General features: G+C 38.5%; 1 pseudogene; it reads right to left on the reverse strand.

Moving 5' to 3' along the window:
* Positions 1-12,884: 12,884 nt before the first annotated feature.
* Positions 12,885-14,074, reverse strand: LOC140498408 (cyclin-D1-binding protein 1 homolog; annotated as a pseudogene).
* Between the last annotated feature and the right edge of the window lie 202 nt (positions 14,075-14,276).

Here is a 14,276-nt window from a genome sequence, read left to right on the forward strand (position 1 = left end):
ATTACCTCCTGTATCTTCCCTCCCCATGTCACCACCCATAACCCAAGGCAGATTATGTACAAAAAGTCCATCTGTCTCCCTCTTGATAAGTTCCTTCTGCTGCAGTGGTCAGTTGGAGAGTGCCTAGAGGCAGAATGAGTGTCTTCATTGTCCTGTCAGTCCAATGATCATGGCTTCTTCTTTTTCCTCAATCTATATTTTATGTGGGGGAAAGCACAAATGCCCCTTACTCAAATTGACTGCTCAGAGGTGTCTCAAGGTAAAAACAGAAAATCTTCTTTATTTGGTTCTGGAGAGAAACTGGGCAGTCCCTTCACCAGTAAAGCTGGAGTAGGGAGGCACCTTACAGAAGCAGAATGGTAATTTATATAGACCCTGACACGAAAATGCCCCTCCCACCACTGACCATTATTCTCATTGGCTGAGAAGCAAGGTCTTACATTCTAGGCGGGAAATCTAACCAATCCCTTTTGAAACTCAGTTCAAATTTTCAGCTTCCCTGAACCCTTTCAAAGCCTGCGAAAATATGTGTCATTATACGCAAATTAGGCATTGAAAATATATGCAAAGGAAGCATTGAAGACTCATGCAAATTGGGCATTGAGAACTTATGCAAATTGGGTGGACCTGTGTGAGGACTGCAGACTGCATGCACATATGCAAATTAGGTATTGAGGAGTTAGTGAGTCATATCCAACCATTGATCCTAAAGCAATACATAGCCTTATATGGAAATCACTCTGGAAGAATGGAAACCTGGGCCAAAGTCTCTTCCACTCCAGGGAGAAGGCTCCATATTCCTGAGAAGTCTTCACTAAATCTATTCCCATTCACTATCTTCTTCAAAGTATGTCAGAGGTCAGATGTTTCTTTCCAGTGTCCAGATCGTTTCTTCACCAATTCCTGTGGGAATACAAGCATACCCTCACCCCCATGTTAAGAGTTTGGGTCGTTCAAGTTCACCTTCACTTTTTTTCCAATCAGTGAGGTGTGTTTTGCCTTTTTTGAAACTGTTTTTGTGCAGGCATAAGTCTCTCTCTACCTGGTATCAGGTATACAATACGATGTCAACTCTTCTCCTTATTCTTTTACCTTCTTCTCCTCTTTTCTTTTGTTTTTGGAGGAGAGTTTTTATGTCATGATTGTGACATTCTACAATGGCCTGACCAGTAGGATTATATGGAATGCTAGTTCTACGCTGTATTCTGTATGACAGACAGAATTTAGTAAAGGCTTGACTAGTATAAGCTGGACTGTTACCTGTTTTTACAATTTGTGGAATATCTAGAGTTGAAAACACCTAAATTTTGTTGATTTCCCCAGTCAGTGGGGTGGCAAAAGTATAACCTGAATATGTGTCTATAGTCACATGAAGGTATTTATTCCTTCCAAATTCTGGGATGTGTGTGACATCCATTTGCCATATTTCAAGAGGATTGCATCCTTGAGGATTGATGGATGTATTTGATGGAACTGGCAAAAACAGAATGCAATGTGGACAAGGCTTTACTACAATGCTTCTTGCTTGTTCTCTAGTAACATGAAATTGCCTGCGAAGCATGGAAGCTGACTGATGAAATTGGTTGTAGGAATGCTGTGCTTCTAAAACTGCCAGTGTGAGCAAACTGTCTGCTTGTCTATTTCCCTCTAAAATAGGCCCTTACAGTTGTGTATGAGATGGAACCCAAGATCTTTTGGGGTAAGGGATGAAGGTCTCAGCTTCTGAACTTGCTTCCTGCTGAGATTGGATATAGAGCTATCCCTGACTCGAGGGGTCTTATTCAAGGGATACATAGCCTGAGCAGTTATCTAGAAGTTGATGGCTTGCACTTTGAAAAAGAAAAACCTGGCATGGAAGTTAGAAAAAGATCAAACAGGCACAAAAAGAATATAAATAAAAGGCAATTTCCCTGGCATAACACTCAAAGAAGGCCAGGCTAGGCCAAGGGCAACAGATTTGAATATGAAAGACTAGATTAAGTGGGAAGATTCAGGAAGACCTGGCTACAAATTTGAGTATGAAAAGCAAGGTTAAGTAGCAAGATTCAAGGGGAGTTCAGGGAGATTGCCAGAGTCTGAACCCCATCATTCAGAGTGCTTCACTTTCCTTTATATTTCCACCATAGACAAGATAGGTCACAAGCTACCATTCTTCACCAGCATAACTGCATTGTCTTAAACAAAAGAGATTTTAAACTTGAACCTTACAACTGAATACATGTACATTGTTGTTCACAGGCTAGTTTTTCCTTCTCTGATTACATTTATTCTGGAAGAAAAACTTTTAGAAATTAAGTTGTTAATAAGTTCAAACACTAATTTTAACTTTTGCTCAGGCCATGGAATGACTACAAATTCAGATTAAAACAGCAAGATCTTTTCTGCTTTATAGATCATTACATATTAATTTATCAATTACATTGTCTTGAAAATGAAAATTTAGTAGGCTTTACAAGAGAGATTGTTTTAAAATATTTCTTCTAAAAGTGTTTTCTTTTGTTTTAAAACAGTTTAAAATTTGTCCTGATGTTAACAGTCACTAAATCTTTATAAAGAAAATTAGTTGAAAACCTTTAAAATGATAGTTCTCTTCTACTTTGAAACAAAAATAAAACTTTAAAATTAAAATCCATTAAAACTTAGTTGGTAAGAAAATGTCGTTAAGTGATAGGAATGACCAAAGTATTAGAACCAAATTCTTAATTATCACAGAATTCCTAGATAACACAAAATGCTTTAGTCAAAAAGGTTCAATATGATCTCTCAACAGTAAGAGACTGATTACAGAAAAATGTTATTGCTTATAAAATCCTTTTAAACAATGGGGACATCTTAGTTGAGTCTTAAGTAGTTTACTTAGATTGCTGAACATGTTCTAATTTCAGATAAAAATAATATTAGATTTCCTAGTAAGATTACACAAAAGGGGCTCACTTGTTTTGTTGGTCACTTGCTGCTGATCATAGAAATTTGCTATAGAAAGAGAAAACAGGGACATGTGACATAGCAAATATGACAGGATAAAACATCCTTGACTTTGTTTGAATTCAGATAAGAGTAAAATTCTCCAATTATGTAGTATCTGTTTCATAGCTGGACTCAGGAATAAGGAGATTGGTACGGCACCTATGCCTGCCAACCCCTAAGCGTACAGGAGGACTGTTGAATCTAAATAAAGTTTTCATTCAATTCCTTTCTTTCTACACACAGTAATCAATTAACAATTTTAGGTTTAGCATTAAAACAGTAATTCCAAATAACTAGTTAACAATTTTACAACTTTTAAAATGATAGCCAAATTGTCTTAACCGAAACTTCTTTAACAGGCAAAGGTGAAAATACCTGGTTTTCTAAATGACAATTACAAAAACCAAGACATTATAAGACAAGGTTAGCAGGACTGATAAAATTTAAAATAACAACTGGTTTTACACAATTTTCCCAACACCTTTTCATTTCAACAAAATTCAGATTAGAAACTGGTTTCTCTAACACTGTTTCTGGATTACAGGGATTACTCGGTTTTTACAATACAAGACTATTACAATTTTGAAGCACAACTAGTGAACCTTAGGTGTCATTAATTACATTTCCAAACCATCACATATAATTATTATTAATAGAAGACAGGGCTTACTAAACGTAGGGGCTGATTGGCTTGTGATCTCATACTGCTGTGGCCCAACCCCTAATCTTGGGGAGGGTAAATTAATTCCCTACTATTCTTTAGCATTCACTTCCCTTGATCTAATCTGGGATGATAAGAGTTATCTTTAGCAGTTCTAACAATTAATTCACTGTAGCCCTAACTGGATGATGAGTTGGGACTGCAGGGAAAAATAATCTTAATGGTTCTAACCTTAAGTAAATTTTACTTCTGTGTCCAGTCCTTAAGAACTTCTTTGAAAGAGAGGGCTTTTGAATCTATCAGCTGATGTGAGGGAGACTTCTGGACAACTATCCAGTGGTGCCAAGTCCCCTCCTTTTTACTGGAGAGTTCAAAAGCTTTATCTCTGCTGAGATGTCTCTTTTTCAGATCTATACATTTTTCCAATTTGCCTTAGTGCCAAATAATATAAGAAATTTTGACCTGTCTTAAACATCCAATTAGGAGTGACATGTTTCACTGAAAATATGACCAGGATAACTACTTTTTGGTTATTTCCCATTATCCAAAAACTTTTCTCTTTTAGGTGCAGCATGAGAAATTAAAATGCTAGTCAGTCTGTCTGCCTCTCTGGTATGAGGGAAAAAGCTTCCCTGATTTCTTCTTGTCTTTTTTCTCCACCTTCACAGCCTGGCCAGGGTTAGAAAGTAGAAAGGGAGAGAGAGTTTTACCAACAACTTTCCAACAATTTCCAAAACTTTTATGCTTTCCTTAAAACTGCACACACATTATTTCCTTGTATACCTTATCTGAAACAGCATTTAGCAATATAAGATTAGTTTCTCTCTTTCTTTATCTCATTCTCCTCCCTGATGTTGCAGTCATCAGATAGAAGGGACAAGGGGGAAGGAAAGAGAAAATATGGGAAAGAGATTAACACACAAACACACTCACACAGAACATAGAGACAGAATACATATACAGACAATAAAAAAAGAATTAAAAAAACTGAGAAAAGATTGTCAGAAATGCTCTGCACAAATTGGACCTATGGCTTGATTTCTTTTACTTTGTTCCAAACATGCTTTATGAAATTCAGATTTCCACATTAAGTAATTTCCTTCAAGAGTGGCTTTGTCTAAATTACACCAATCAGTGGGGCATAGGGCTGTCTGAGAAATGCTGTCTAGAAGAGACTGAATGTAAGGATTACTTGGTTTATAATTGATCGCCCCTTGTTTTAATTCCTTTAAAAATTTTAAATCCAGAGGGATGAATTATCTTGCAACTCCTCCTGGGTTATTGGGTTCTGGGGTTTCTGGAGGAGTATAGAATGGCAGCGGCTCTGTGGGAGCTGAGGGTTCCAGGAGTGCTGAGGCTTCCTCTGACCAGGAATCCACCTCTTCTCCCCTTTCCTCCCTCTCCACATCTACCCCTACCTGAGTGTTTCTGCCTTTAAATAGTATCTGACCCATTGTTAACCTTACTTTTGCTATTTACCTGTCAGTTTTGATTTCTTATGAACAGAATCTGCTTTTTGATTCTGTTAACACAGTAAATTCTCCCCATAAGCCTGTAATTGCTAAGATTTTACTGTGTCTGCATGAACCTCGGATGAAGTGAAATGCCCCCACAGGGGTTCTTCGAGGCTTCACCTTACCTTAGTTGCTTTGTCACAACTCAGAGCTCCTTTACAAGGGGGCCACTATCACCAAAAGATGAGTCTGTTTCCTGGGTCAGGTCCTTGTTTGAGGAGCCATTTGTGGCGGACAGCCTGTGTTCCCACATGGCTCAGTGACAGCAGTGAAAAAGAAAGACACATGGGCAGGCATGAGAAGATAGGGCAACTCTGTTTATTGATCCAAGGGTCGGGGTATTATAGACAGAAACCGCAAGACTACATGACATACTGTGTGCCCAGTCTTATTGTCTTAAAGACTGTTGGCCTAGAGGGCATCTATTTTACATATCCCTTGTATTCTGTAGTTCTCTTGTTTGTCTCATGGAGACAGCAACATCTGGGGGGCATGGAGAGCCATTCCAGATGATAATGAGCACTGTCTCAAAGAACAGTTTCCCTGAAGGTCTATCCTGAACTTGTCAACCGCACTCCATTCCGGCCCTCAACAAATAAGCTCTAGGAATACTCAGTAGGTACCATGAAATTGCTTTGTTTCCTTCAAGACTTAACTTCCTTGCCACTTATTGTATGCTGTCTTTCCTGATTCCTCCAACTACTAATACCCCTTGTCTCCTCCCCATTACCATGTATTTATTTTGCCTATACTTACACAGATATGTGTTGTCTCCCTGAATAGACTTTAAGTCTAACTCTAAATGCTTTAAGCACTTGACTGTGCCAGGGTGTGGGGAACCTGCAAAAGTTTGGATTCAGTCAAAGAACCACACTTGAGGACCTAGAGGGCCATATGTGGCCTTGAGGCTGCAGGTTCCCTACCCCTAAATTAGAGAATCTACTGAAAACAGAGTAAGATTCCTCTGGGACAAATATATAGCAATGCAACCTCTGAACAAATAAACAACACAGGTCAGGATGGAGTAATGTTGACAGTTGGTTCCACTGATGGGGAAAAACACATAGAATCATAGTGGATCTGCTGAATATGATTTGGTCCTACTGGGTTCTTTAAAAAGCAATGGATATTTTATGTTGTAATATTCTGCTTGGGTAAGAACTTCTCAGAATGCTGTGTCCAAGTTCACTTTGTGCTCTTAAAAATAAAATTTTCAGAGAAACATTCAACAGTATGGAGATGAAAAAATGATTAAAAAGATATACAACTGGTCTGATGAAGAAAGATTAGTGGTGTTAATCCTAGATGCAGTAAGGATAAAGGATGATGGTAACTATATTTAAATATATAAATGATTATTATAAAGCAGATTAGTTTTCCATTTTCATAGAGGACTGAAGAAGAAAAATGTACTTAAATCACATTGAGTGAAAGTAGTTATACCTAAGGAAGGAATTTTTTGCCAGCAATGTTGATTCACCTTGGAAAAGGCTGTTTTAGAGGTTGTAGAATCTTCTTCCTAGGAGATCTTCAAAAACAGTAAACAGACTGTAGGTTCTGATTACGTGAAGGAAGAAGACTGGGTTAGAAAATCTCTTGAGAGTCCTACAAGCTCTGTAAGAATTAAGATAAAAGAGGTTTTGTCCTTGAAAGAATGAATATTGGTGACCTAAAATAGAAAGAATTAGGTCATGTGGGATTCACTTGGAATTTTTGTCTTCATATGAAAACTGTCTGATATAATAGATGCTTAACATATTAGATGTGTGTGTGTGTTTCTTTCTATGTATCTTTCTATCTATCAGCTATCTATACTTAGTGCCATGAGGGTTCCAGGCTTCATTTCAGAGAGATTGATTGAATCTAAGGCTACGAGATACTATTTTATGGGATATACTGTCAAAAGTCTTGATGCACTTAAGTTTGCTATGGCAACCATTAATTTACTATGCAACAGTGTTTGAAACTGATTGGGTTAGTAATTTAGTATACGGATTAGTGGCTTACATCTAGTTTTATGAGATTGTGTATTCTCAAAGGAGTTTCGCTCTTTTTTAACCTTCAAATGTTGCATTTTCTCCATCTCTTTTGGTGTTTTACCATCATGTTTTTTTTTAAAAAAAAATTTCAAAGCAGGGTTTTTTAATTAAAGCTGTCAGCTCACCATTGCACTTCTTCACTGGATTTCTTTTCTACAAACAGTACATGCTTGTATAATTTCCAGTGATAAAACGGAGGCTACGTTCTATGACTGTTGAAAGAATTTGTTATTTGATGTGTGACTTATTAATACTAAATGCTGCAATGTTTCAATCTTTTTTTTTGGTTATTGTATTACCTATTTAAAATGGATATCATTTTTATTCCTTTCATTTACAATTATATCTTTTCCTTTTTCCTCACTCAGAGAATCATTCATTACAACAAAATCATTATTATAAAAAAATAGTAAGAGAGAAAAAAAGGCAATTCCACAAAAATTAACCCATCCATTAACCAAGGTATGCAAATCCCATGCCCGTAGTCCCTTATCTCTACAAAGGTAGGTATAATTATATAGTCTTCAGTTTCTTTTGTTGTTGATATTGTTAAGTCAACAAGCATTTATGAAGCTATTATTTTGTGCCACTTGATACTGTGCTCAGTGCCAAGGATACAAAAAAGGCAAAAACTTGGACCCTGTTCTCAAGGAGCTCACATTCCAAGGTGGGGAGACAGGATGCAAACAACAATATCCATACCAGATATAAACAGAGTTAATGGAAGGTAGTCTCAGAGAGTAAAGAACTAGCAGCTGACATGGTCCCCCACCTTATACCTGGTCAGAAAGGCCTCCGGCAGAAGGTGGAATTAGAGTTGATATTTGAAGGAGGCCAATGATGTAAGGGGAGGCAGAATATTCCAAGCATGGAAAACAGCCCGTAAATAGGTATAGAATTGGGAGATGGATTATGGTGTGCATGAAACAACAAAGAAGGCCAGGGTAGCTGGTTCAAAGAGTACACAGAGGGAAGTAACATGTAAGAAGACTGGAGGCTTTGAGAAACAATTGGCCGAGAATGGGAGGAGAAGAGGTAGATATTGAGAGTTTTTGTTTGTTTGTTTTTAAGGATGGGTATTTTTGGAGCCAATGAAGGAAGAGTCAATAAAGAACCATAACTGTCTGTACAGAACCAAGAATCAATAAAGAGCTATAATACACTCCACAGGCTAAATTTCTATAACTGATTTTGCTTCTGGCTGAAAGCAAGTATGTAGAGAGGTATAGTACAAATATGGACTTTGAACACCTTAGTTGAAGCCCCCAAGTCCTTTTATTAGCCAGTGTGACCCTAAGCAAGTCATTTAACCTGTTTGAGCTATGGTTTCCTCATCGGTAAAATTGGAATATTTATTTGCATGAAATACTTCATAGTTAATGTAAAGAAGAAAACTCCTTTACATGCGTTGTACGTGATTTTTACTATTAGACAAAAATGCTAAGACACAGATACAAATAAATATTCTTCTCTTAAAAGGAGTCATCTTTGGGGAATGGGCCTCCATTGAACTGATGCTGCTCTCCTTTTAAGTTTTTATGAAGATCCTACTCTAGATATTTCCCATTATGATAAATCTTGGTGGATTTCACTTTTGAAAAATGTGAAAAAGCCAAAAGCTATTTGGAGGTTATATTAGTGAATGTGGTGAGTGAGTAAACTGGGTAATATTTTTTGAGGAGTGATAAAAATTGTATAGCACTCGAGTTTGCCAAACACTATATGAAATATATATACATACATACATAGGTATATTCATATACATACATACACATATTTCTCATTTGGGAAGTATGCCAGGTATTACTCTGTCCAAGTTTGTAGATGGAGAAGGGAATACTCTTTACTCCTCACTAAGTTTGATCTCTCTATTAAAGTTCCTTGATCCCTTTCTTTACTGCTACCTCCAAGACTACATCAGTTTATTTCTCTCTTCCATGCATCCTTAATATTGCCCTCTTTGCTAGCTCTTTCACATATGCCTTAAAATGTGCTCTGGTCTCCACAATTCGAAAAAAGCTTTCCTTTGCCAGGGGAACCTCTGGCCTTGAGATCATGTGACTTCTAGGTCCTTGGATTTGGTCTTTTGACTGAATCCAAGTTTTACCAAACAAATTCTTTTATTAAGGGATTTTTTTTTCTGTTTGGATTCAGTCAAAGGTCACACTTGAGGACCTGGAAGGCCACATGTGACCTTGAGGTCACTAGTTCCCCACCCCTGATACCTTTCTATCCCTAACTACTGTCATATCTTCCTTCACTCCCCTTCTTGGAATCATAGATTGCTAAAAGTAATGGATTTGGAATTAAGAAAGCAAGAGCTTTAGTCCCACTATGACTACTTACTGCTTGTGTCATTTTGACTTACTTTAATGAAAATTAAGTTTCACCCAGAGAAACACAAGGAGGATCTGAGCATCAGAGGGAGGAGAACTTAGGTAAAGTGATTAGATTTAGTTCACAGAGTTTTGCTGATAATTGAATTCTTGAATTCCTTCTTGAGAATCAACCAGAGCAGCTTCTGTTTCCATTTGGACTCTGCAGGAAGGTGCTAATTGCAAATCAAGGCAGCTGAGCATCATATTACAATAAAAGGTGCGATGCTTGCCATTTATGAAGTAAGATCTCTCAGGATCTCCCAGAAAATTAGTATCACCATGTAGTAAATAGGTATTCACCAGCCAGTGAGTTTTCGTAATTAACCATGCAGTTTAGCCACTCCTGCTACTACTGTTGTTTGTTGTCCTTCCTTCTGCTCGAAGAGGACCAATGACATGAGTAGGGTGATGGTTTGACTTACAAGTGAATTGGATTTAAGTGAGGCAGAGATATGCAAAGTCATCAGCCACACTCTCTCCTCCAGAGTCATTCAAAGTCCAGTAGCAAGACACAGGTTATCACAACTGGTGATGGCCCCAGATGCAGTAGACTTTGGCCTTTTTAAGTTAAGGACTTTCCCAGGTCTCAATTTGTCTGAGGCAACACCCATTCAATAGTTAAAGGGTAGGTCGTTGTTTTTTGTCCTTCATTCTTGAAGAGGACCATGACATCAGGGGGGTGAGGCCATGATATGCAAGTGAATTGGATTGAGCAATCTCTGTCAGTAAAGAATAGGTAAGAATTGTTGCAAAAGATGGCCTAGTTTGCTTTCTCAAAAGAATTGATCTGGGAGAAGACCTTAGGGTTTCTGGCAAGAATAGAAACAATTGCTATTTATACTCACTCTGAACCATCAAAACCCAAATAATAAGCAAGTGAGGCTAGGCTGGGATTATTATTGGCTAACCAGTGGGAGCCAGAGTGATTTGGGTTTAAAGGCATAATCAAGTAGCTCCATTTGACTTCCAGTGAGCTTTATCAAAGCCTGGTTTTTCAGAGCTATATTTCAAGAAATCATAAATGAAAACTACATGAGTCAAAGGAGTTAATCATCTCAGTTAAAAAAAAAGACAGAATAAATAAGAAAGAAAAAAATCTAACCCCCAACCATCATCAATAAAATCTTAAAGACCTAAATATCTTGCTGCCAACAGGTATGGATGAAAAGGGAAATTTCGTGGTGATTTGTAGAGAATGTGCTATATTTTTGTTTCTGTCAATACTTAGGAACAGTTATGTACATATAAAGTACAATTATAGTTTTGTCTTTGAGGAGAAAATTAAGAACTACAGGCAACTATCTTTACTCTTCAGATCATCAGGATGAATGAAGACTTCCTTAAAAGTTTGGAGAAAGAGTTTTGAGGTAGAAAAAACCCTGAAGAGATAGGGTAATCCTAACCCATATTAGGAGGTTGTAGGGTAAAACAACATAATGTAGAAAAGGAAAGAATAATTGAACACCCAAGCTAAGAAATAGGTATGAGGGTCTTTCATTAGAGGAAAGAGATAGGCTATCTTTAGAATACAAGTTTTTGACTTGGGATTCCTAAACCCCTGTGAGTTCTGTGCATAGATTTCAAGAGGTCAAAAGACTTGGAGGGGAAAAATAACATCTTTATTTTCACTAACCTCTACCTGAAATTTAATTGTGAATTAAAAATAAGCCCATACATTATTATAAGATGTGATTGTTCAATTTTACTATCTTGTCAAAGAGTTCATGACAAAAAAAAGGTTAAGAGACCCTGCTTTAGAAAAAGTAGCTGCCAAGAAATGCTTAGTGACTACATAGGTTCCATTAAGACAGAAGTTATTCATTAATTCATTCTGCCCACTTCACTTTGCATCAGTTCATATAGATCTCCCCAGGTTTTTCTGAAAAAAATCTACTTTATTATTTCATATAACACAACAGTGTTCCATAATATTCATGTCATAACTTGTTCAGCCATTCCCCAAAGTGAAGTGACCAGAATGAGGAAGACAATTTCCATGACAATGGCAATATTGTAATTAACTGAGAAAAGTCTTAGTTACTCTGATCAATATAATAATCTATCCCAAGTCCAAAGGACTCATGATGAAAAATGCTATTCATATCCAGGTAAAGAAGTGTTAGTGTCAGAGTATAAATTGGAGCATATTTTTTTCTCTTTATTCTTTCTCTCTCTGTCTCTGTCTCTGTCTCTCTCTCACTTGTTTCACAATCATCTCAAACTCATTGGTCAAAACCAGACCTCATTATCTTTGCCTCCTAAAATTACCTTTCTTCCTAAATCCTCTGTTTTTGATGAGGACATCACATTCCTTTCAATGCCTAGGTTCTCAACCTAGCCATACTCAACTCTACCATTTACTTCCTAGTGGGGGAAGGGGGTCAACAACTCACTTAACCTCTGTCTGTTTCAGCTTCCTTGACTGTAAAATGGTAATAACAAAAGCACCTGTCTCACAGAATTGTTGTGAGGATCAAATGAGGATGTTTATAAATTGCTTAGCACAGTGCCTGGCACATAGCAGGCACTTAATATTTATTAAGTCAATTATAATTAATAATTAATAAAGTTATTAAGCTTGTCCCCTTAGATATGGAGGAAGTAGATGGCGGAATTGAGAACCTAGGTTTTGGAACAATTTCCCACATTCAGATGAGGATGTCTAGCCTCTGTTTGAGACCAGATCTAAGGAGAGAAATGAAAGTGAGTTATGTAAATTTTGGAGTCATACGTACATAGATAAAATAGTTATAGGAGTTAATGAGATCAGCAATAGAAAATATATACAAGGAAGGCTACACTTCTGACTTTCCCAGACTTTATCTATAATGCTCTAAAAATCTGTCTACCTTGGAAGATCTCTTTAACTTCCCACCTTGGAAATATCTCCTACCCCTATGGTCCCTCTTTCTGATTGACTAGCTCCTCCTACAACCTCCATTTTAAGAAAGACATCTAGATTATCCATTCCTCTCCTGACTTTCATCCTGAACTTTCTCTACAATGTCCTCACCCAGATACCTTCATCCCACCCCCTTCCAGCTTCTTTTTAGGTGTTGTCTTTCTCCATTAGAATGTAAATTCCTTGAGGTTAGGTCCTATTCAGAGTATGCTGGTAAATATTTAACACCTGACTGCTCCCCTCTATCCAATTTAGGCGCAATGCATTTTTTTTTTTGGAAACAAACAAAAAAAGATATTTTATTGTAAATAAAGAATATACAGGACAAAGCTCTCCAGGAATCCGAGTAACATAAATAGGAGGTCATATCATCATCTTTTGTTTCCGCCCCTAAAAGCATTGAGCTCATAGGGTTCGCACACATTTAACAGTCTCTGTTACTTGACGGCCTTTGGAGACAGCCTTTCTTTCTAAGTGCAGTCTACAGCTCTCCTGACCCAGGAAGCTTGTTGGCTCCATCACAACAGCTGACATGAGCATGGTTGTGGCACCGTGAGAGGAAGAGGAAGAAGGCTCAGAGTTCACCCTGGGTAAGGTTCTTGATTTTGTTCATGTTGTGATCAACGGCACTTGAGAGAAACTGGATCCAGTTTTCTTCTTCGTGGGGACACACATGACTTGCCTTTGTGATTTCAAGAACCTTTTTCAACACAGATGCAAGTTTTGCAGCATTTAGTCTCACAGCCATCCGATTCAAAGGTGGATACATGCTTAGAGCCAACTCATCCACACTAGGGCTGATCTCACTGGAAATGTCTACAATGTCATCGAGCTGGGCAACCTGATCGGAGACAATCGTCTTCCCATGGGTCTCCACTGATGACCTGACTTTCTTGAGGCAAGCTTTAGAGGCTTTCATCAGACCCATACATGGGGCTAAGAGCTGCTGGTCCTCTTCTGACCAATATGTGTCCCTATTACCCCGAGATCCCAATTCATCATCTTCCAAGATGTCACTGTAAGGGTCTCCACCATCCCCTTGTGCCTGCTCCATTTCCTCAAGTGCATCCTTCACTACCCTCAGATACGAAGCCAGCGTTAAAAGGGCTGCTGCTTTGTTATCTTTCGGGAGGTGAGACACCTGGTCACATGTTTCCCAGATACTGCCAGTTGATATTAGATATCACTCGTGTGATATGCATTGAGGTCGAGCTCTGACGATCACCTCTGCAAGCTGGGCCATCCCCTCCACTACATCCACAACGGTATCTCGAACCATTTTTCGTAATGTGATACCTTGATCTTTGGGAAGCCAGTAGAATGTAGAAACCTCTGCCACACAGCATTCTGGATACCTTCACAGAGTTTCGTGCAGTCCTCGGGGAAAGGCAGGGGCGGTCTCGCGAAGGCCAGGCTCAGCTTCGTGGCTTCCTGGGACACGGCCATGGCCCTCTGGCCCAGCTGGTCCCAAAATCTGTGCGCATCGAACGCCTCCGCGGTCTTCCGGGCCTCGCCGTCCAGCACCCGCGGCAGTAAGGAGCGCAGCGCCCCGATGAGCCTCCGCAGCTGCGCCACGGCTCCTCCGGTCTCGGTCCCACCGCCCCGAGATCCATCGCTCCCGGCACAATGCATTTTTAAATGTAATTTGCATTATTAACATTTCCTCTACCACTTTCTTAATAAGTAAAACAAGCCCTGACTTGTGGCATTGCCAATTTCTTATGTATAAAATGGTCACACCGAACATATAACAATCAACTCTTTGGAGTCAATGTGAGATGGCTCCAGCATATTCCTAGGACTGTCTTTCTGCCT

This window comes from Notamacropus eugenii, chromosome 4 (genome assembly GCF_028372415.1).
Source record: "Notamacropus eugenii isolate mMacEug1 chromosome 4, mMacEug1.pri_v2, whole genome shotgun sequence".
In the NCBI taxonomy this organism is placed as follows: domain Eukaryota; kingdom Metazoa; phylum Chordata; class Mammalia; order Diprotodontia; family Macropodidae; genus Notamacropus; species Notamacropus eugenii.